Genomic DNA, 7,754 nt, shown 5'->3' with positions numbered 1-7,754 from the left:
TTCCCTGATGGCCCAGTGGCTAAGACTCCATGCTCCCAAAGCAGGGGACCTGAGTTCGATCCCTGGTCAGGGAACTAGATCCCACATGCTGCAACTAAAGATTCCCCCAAGTGGCAACTAAGGCCCAGCACAGCCAAAGATATATACATTTTTTTTTTTTTTTAAGAAATGTCAATTGATGTCTGCTAACCTACATCTTCTTTGGAGGAAATTTTTCCCACCCTCAGACCCCTAGTATCTAAGCCATTACATTATAGGTACATGATCCCTTTTCTTTATTTCTCTTCCCCAATCATACAGGCTTCAGCTACTTAAGCTAAATGGTGAGCACCTGAACTAACCTAAGCCTTTGGCTTGCTGGTGTTGAAAAAGATGAGCTGGGATGACTAAGTTCTCTGCCTCCTAAGTTTGAGTTAAGTCATGCAGAGTGTACCAGCTGGTGATATGAAATGAAGCTGAAAAAAGCCATGAAACAGACTTGGGTTCATGGCAAGCCAAAGGAACATGCAATCCAAAATTATGAGGCAGTATTAATAGAAACTATGAGTAAGCAAAAAGAAAAAAAAAAAGCTTTATAGCAAAACAAGCAAGCCCTTGGAGATGGGTCCACAAAGAGGAGAGAAAGAAAGGCGGCGACTGCGTGTCCTCTACCGTCCCCTAGAGTTGCACCATGAGAACTGTCCCGTTTTGGTTCTAAAGAGAATACTGAATCAATGTACATCATTACAACAAACAATTTTCCCCAAGTCACCTTGAGGAGGTCATTCAGAGAAGTGAAGTCAACAGCCAGACCCTATTGGTCCTGGCAGGCTTCATGCTTCACCCCACCCCGTTTGGCAACTTGACCATTGTTGGAAGAGGTCATAGAAAGCACCCGACCGATGACTGACCTATGAGCTGCACCCCAGTAATCAGGGGCTCCCCGCCCCCACTCCTGTCTGTGGAATGTTCTGTCCAGTATTCCCACAGCCAAAGCTACTCCAAGGACACAGCCTCAAGACAGCAATGTGTTGTTGAGACCATCTGGACTGGGCACATGATGGAACCCTGTTATGATGGGCCTCTGCGCAAACTTTAAGATACTGATGGGTGGGCACAGAGGCTGACTTGTCCTGCAGCTGCTGGAGACACATATCTGTGGTTAGTTCTCTTGCTGTTAAAATGACCACCTATCAATGTGGAGCAGTCTGCTTTTACCTTCAGCCGATCCCTGCCCTCCCTGGCTGGGGCCAGTTTCTGATTTCATGCAGGAAGCTCTCAGGTTGAGAACCAATAATTATGTGGAGGATATTGAAGACAACTGTGTTGGAAACCAGGAGCAGAAGGGAGATCTTTACTGATTCTCACCTCCAGGAGACCAGGAAACAGACCTGTAAACCATCATTTTCAACAAAATCAGATACATGGCAATAGAGCTTCACAAAGTGAGTACTGAGGATGGAAACTCACATCACACAGCCAGGGATCAGCCCACTGTCCCCAAGTTCCTTACTGTCAGTGTATTGGATTTGTCCCTATAGCTAGGCTTCCAGCCTCAGTCTCCCTGTCTTAGTCCTTGGTGTTTGGTCAGAACTCTCCACTAGGAATCACAAGCTGGAATCAAGACTGCCAGGAGAAATATCAACAACCTCAGATATGCAAATGATACCAATACCACTCTAATGGCAGAAAGTAAAGAGAAACTAAAGAGCCTCTTGCTGAGGGTGAAAGAGCAAAGTGAAAAAGCTGGCTTAAAACTCAATATTCAAAAAACTAAGATCATGGCATCAGTCCCATCACTTCATGGCAAAGAGAAGATGGAAAAGTGGAAGCAGTGACAGATTTTATTTTTTTGGGCTCCAAAATCACTGTTGACGGTAACTGCAGCCATGAAATTAAAAGATGTTTGCTCCTTGGCAGGAAAGCTATGATAAACCTAGACAGCATATTAAAAAGCAAAGGCATCATTTTGCTGAAAGAAGTCTGTATAATCAAAGTTATGGATTTTCCAGTAGTCATGTGTGGATGCAAGGGTTGGGCCATAAAGAAGGCTGAGCACCAAAGAATTGATGCTTTCAAATTGTGGTGCTTGAGAAGACTCTTGAGAGTCCCTTGGACTGCAAGGAGATCAAACCAGCCAATCCTACAGGAAATTATTCCTGGATATTCATTGGAAGGACTGAAGCTGAAGCTCCAACACTCTGGCCACCTGATGCGAAGAGCTGATTCATTGGAAGACCCTGATGCTGGGAAAGATTGAAAGCAGGAGGAGAAGAGGGCAGCAGACAAGGAGATGGTTAGATAGCATCACTGACTCAATGGACATGAGTTTGAGCGAACTCGGGGAGGGAGATAGTGAAGGATGGGGAAGCCTGGCATGCTGCAGTTCATGGGGTTGCAAGGAGTCGGACGTGACCTAGAGACTGAACAAAAACAATGCCATGCTAAGGAGCATGGGCTTTATGAAATAGGTAAAATGAATGGCCACTGAAAAGCTTTAAGCATATATTTGGACTTTGTGATCCTAAGGTAGTTCCACTGTGTACACATATCCTCTCTCAGTTATTGAATGAAACACTAATTTTCCAGACGTGATTAAGGTCCCAAGTCATTTGACTTGAAGATAAAGAGATTATCCTAGGTGAGCCTGACCTAGTCAGTTCAGTTCAGTTCCGTTCAGTCGCTCAGTCGTGTCTGACTCTTTGCGACCCCATCAGGTAAGCCCTTAAGACGGACTGAGCTCATCAGAGCAACAGAGATTCAAAGCAGGAGATAAATTCGACATGACGGATATTCTCCACTGCTGGAGGGGCCATGTGAGAAGGAGTGGGAACGGTGCACAGTAGTTGAGAGTGGTCCCTGACTTGGCAGGCAGCAGGCACACGGGAATTTCAGTCCTGCAACAGAAAGGAACTGAAATCTATCAGCCACCTGAAGGGGCTTGGAACGGGATCTTGAGTTCCTGCTGAAAACACAGTCAACCAACCCCTTGATTTCAGCCCGGTGAGGTATGGAGCAGAGAATCCAGCTACCCTATCCCTCCAGCAATGTGAGGTCACAGAGGGCATGGTTTTACAGCACCCCATCCCTGGAGATTTGCTCTGCAGCAGCGGAAAACCAACACAGGCTTCTGCTGGACTGTGCGGGAAACAGTTTCGTGAGGATTAAGACCAGAGACGGGGAGGTAGGGAGGGGGTTGCCGCAGTTATGCAGACGTGGGCTGAGTGCCCAGAACCACAAGGAGGCCTTCCCTGCCGAGTTCAGCTCACCACTACCTCTAAACTTGGTGCTGTAAAACACCCAGCCACTTGGGAGGCGGTTACTTTCCACGGCTGGCTGGCTCCCCCAGCTTCTCCTTTTCCCTGCCAATATGGGGTATAGGGTCCCCACCAGTTTCCTGTTGGAGCCCTTCCGAGTTGTGAAAATTAGTCATACTTCTTACCAGTAGCTCCCTTCTGGAGGCAGAGATATACAGCAGCAGTTCTCAACCCTGACAGCTTATGGCAATGATCTAAGGAGCTTTTAAAAATAATGATAGCCAGTGTAGCCCTTCAGAGCCTCTCATTTTACTGTCTGTTTTTTTTTTTTGCTTTTTTTCTTAACTTTTCCAGTGATTCTAATGCACAGTCATGGTTGAAAACAGCTGAAATAAAACAGACCTCCATCTGAAAGTGTAGGACTTAAAGAATAATAATAAAATATCATCCTCTCCTCTGTCTCTATAATAGCATGATAAACTCTGCTTCCTCCTCTTCCTTCTTTGTTCAGCTCTACCAATAAGGAAGCTATCCTCCTCCTCATCATCATAAAAGCAATGATGATGATGTGAAGTTTGATTTGTTAATTTAACACTTTATTATGTAAATAATTTCAGGTAGTTAATGAGGAAACAAGGGCTTCCCACGTGGCTTAGAGGTAAAGAATCTGCCTGCAACGCCGGAGACGCAGGAGACATGGGTTCAATCCCTGGGTGGGGAAGATCCCCTGGAGGAGGAAATGGCAACCCACTCCAGTATTCTTGCCTGGGAAATCCCATGGACTGAGGAGCCTGGTGGGCTACAGTCCATGGGATCGCAAAGAGTTAGACACAACTGAATGACTGAGCACACAACATGAGGAAACAAAGGCTTAAAAAACTTAAACAAACTGCTTTAAAATTATAGTTATCATGGGCTCCACACAACCTCAAACCCAACTCCATGTCCCAAAGCCTTTGTTTTCCACAAAAACACTATTCCATAAGAATTGTAAAGAACACATTTACCACTCTTTACATCAGCCACCATCCGCGGATCACTCCCTATGTTCTAGACCATCAAGTATGTTTCTGATTTCATTTGATCCTTATACTGATGCTATATGGTGGGAATAAATGCCTCCACGGTGATAAAACTAAGGTTCAGAATGGTTAAAGAACTAGCCCAGGTTCAGACAACAAACAAGAGATGAATTTAGAAGCAGTACCAATCTTCTGATTCCAAGTCCAGTATTTTCAACTGTACTCACTTGGTCCTAAGTGACAGAAGCCTCTGGCAAAGGAAGAATATCCTTGAAAAATATTGGAAAACTTGAGTCTGAATAAAGTAAAAAAAAGCCAAGCCCAGGGCTTCCCTGGTGGCTCAGGGGTAAAGAATCCACCAACCAATGCAAGAGATGTGGGTTCAAAGCCTGGTCTGGGGAGACCCCCCATGCCTCAGAGCAGCTAAGCCCACGTGCCACAACAAGAGAAGCCATTGCAATGGGAGGCCCGTGCTCCCAAACGCTCGCACGGCAGCAAAGACCCAGCGCCACCAAAAATAAAAAAATAGGTAAATAAAATTATAAAAACCCCAAACGATCACTGCTCTTCCCGCAGGTTTCTCTTCCACCACTTGGAGTACTCACATAAAGTCTTCAAACAATTCCAAGCCCTCATCTGCCACCTTAACAAGTAGGGGCAGACTGCCCTTGACGACGATTCTTGCTAATGGCAATACTGCAGTTCTTCCCAGAGCAGCGATCCTGACCAGAGACCCACACGAAAATACAGACACACATTTCCACCTGTGTGAATACGAGGGACAAACACAAGACATCACGTCCCAGAAAATTCATCGTGATTATTCTGGGAGGTAAGTGACCTTTTTAAATCTTCTTCTTTCTTATTGCCTATTTCTTTTTTCTAATTTTATGCAATAACCAAGGTTAATGAATGATGTGAAGAGAGAAGATAATGGTCTCAGAAATTCCTTTTCTCCCCCTGCCTTTTCAACCCCACTGTTATGTGTCAGTATCCAAACCCTCTCCTCCAAAGTTTGCTTCATGTTGGGCCCAAATAAACTCCCTCCTTACTATTGCTGTATTCATTCATTCACGCAGTTACACACTTCTACTGAGAGCCTGTGGGCTTCCAGGCGGTGCCAGTGGTAAAGATCCCGCCTGCCAATGCAGGAGATGTAAGAGATGCAGTTTTGGCCCCTGGGTCAGGAATATCTCCTGGAGGAAGACATGGCAACCCACTCCAGTATTCTTGCCTGGAGAATTCCATGGACAGAAAGCCTTGCAGGCTGCAGTCCCTGGGGTCACAGAGTGGACATGACTGAAGCCGCTTAGCACGCATGCACTGAATGCCTTAAATGCTCCTGGCAATAGATAAGTAATATTCTCTCTCTGTCTTCAGGAAATTCGCATCTAAGGTACAAAAGGAATTCACGGGCTTTTTCATACACCTGAAGCATTACAATGTAAGGAAGAAGCAACTCCATTCTCTACTTTTCCTCTTCAGGATCATATCTTCCTGGCTCCACATACCTTAGCCTGAAAGAGTCTATACCTGGCAGCTGCTACATTATGGGAAAGAGGCAAATCTGTCTACAGACGGCATGTAATATTTATGGAAAGAAATAAACATAAGGTCAGCGGTGGGAGACTAGACTTAGATTTGTGGGCTTTAAGTAGGGTGACCTTCACATTTATTGCTCAAGCCTTTTAGATACTTTCGAGAATGAAAAGAGGTGGCATTAATCATTATCCTAAGACAATAGACATAAACCCTAAACCTCCCCCCAAAACAGAGACCTATGTTCACTCTCATAAGGGATTAAGGAAGGGAGTCATGACTTTTTTCTATTGAGATGACTTCTGAGAAAGTCAAGGGTATCTACTTAGATCTGTCTTGGTCGGTTTCGCAACAAGGCTGAAATAATTTCCACACGTGTGGTTTGCACCATTCCACATATGGACCAACCATCGATCTATGTGATGAATTTGCCACAATGACACCAAGACGTTTCCACCGGCTCTGCCTGTCAGTTTCTCACCGGCATGCGTGCCTGCCAGGTCACTCTAGTCGTGTCCGACTCTGCGACCCCATGGACTGTAGCCCGCCAGGCTCCTCTGTCCATGGGGTTCTCCAGGCAAGAAAGTTGGAGTGGGTTGCCATGCCCTCCTCCAGGGAATCTTCCCCACCCAGGGATCGAACCTGCATCTCTTGGGTCTCCTGCATTGGGTAGGCGGGTTCTTCACCACTAGTACCACCTGGGAAGCCCCTTCTCATGTTGGCCCAGAGGTTTGTGCCTCTGAGTCCTTTTTCTCTGCAGTTTCCCATAGTACAGCTGTTGGGCTTCCCTCAGCCTCTACCATGTGATGGCAGAGGCAGGCCTAGCCGCAGCTGCAGAAACATAGGTAAAGCGCTCCCTGGAGCTGCCTGGTGGGGAAAGAGTAGTGGCTCAGGCTTCGCTGCTGCTCTGGATCCCTCCTGGTTGCTACGGAAAATGATTTAGGGGCATAATGAGGGCGCCCTGTCGTGTTTACCGCGTGCAGGCTTCTTCGGGGCAGAATTTCGCTCAGCAGATGAACATAGACAGATGCACGTTTCCTCCTCCGATGAAATATTAAACATGACAGGTGCGTTACCCATCAGGAAAGCAGCATACAAAACGCTTGTGTAACCCATGAGGTCCTCCCCTCTCCGCCTCCCCTGCTTGGCTGGGCTCTGGGAGGTGATATTCCTCCTGCAACACTGTTCAGGTATTCAATTCCAAAAGTTACGGCCGGCGGTATCCTTGGGAAGATAATTTAAAGGCTTTTGGCTTTAAATTAAGAATCCATTAAGATAATAAAATGTTTTCTTCGAGTTTATTGTTATTCTGCCTAAGGGATCCGCGGGGGAACACAGGATAAAAACTATGAGGAGAAAGATTCCCGTCACTATGGAAACAGATTCATTTATTTTTATGGGCTGATTTCTAATTCCTCTCCCTCGGCAAAGCTCCCACTAACTTCTGATGCTAGGAGATTATGCTCACTCTGAGGACATTTTGCTGCTTCGGGTGGTATTTCTTCTTTATTTGGGGAGGTGGGGTGTAGAGAAGAGGGGCTTGATAAAGAGCCAAAATGCATAAAAATATCTTTCCAAAGGGTTGACTCCAAGCAGAATAGTCAACTGATTGGACTGAGGAGGCTGTATTCAGAATTCACAATGAGTAGATGGAAATACAGCCCCCTAACAGGGACCAGCTTGACATCAGTTCTTAAAAATGCAGAGCACACACACACACACACACACACACAGAGGGGGGTTCAAGAAGCATACCTCCTGCATGAAATTCTATCTACTGGCTGTGTTCAGTCTGGAACTTATTGATATATCATAACTATGTATAGATCTCATCACAATGGGTAGCATTCTTAAGAAACCCCAATTTGTTTCATATCAATTAATGTTAACTTCTTGGGCCTCACTATTGGCAGAGGTGAGGTCCTTTAATAGAATGCTGATTCTATGTCTTATGAGT

This window comes from Dama dama, chromosome 6, assembly GCF_033118175.1.
Source record: "Dama dama isolate Ldn47 chromosome 6, ASM3311817v1, whole genome shotgun sequence".
Taxonomy (NCBI): Eukaryota; Metazoa; Chordata; class Mammalia; order Artiodactyla; family Cervidae; genus Dama; species Dama dama.
The sequence above is the reverse complement of the archived record's forward strand: the minus strand, read 5'-3'. Positions refer to the sequence as shown.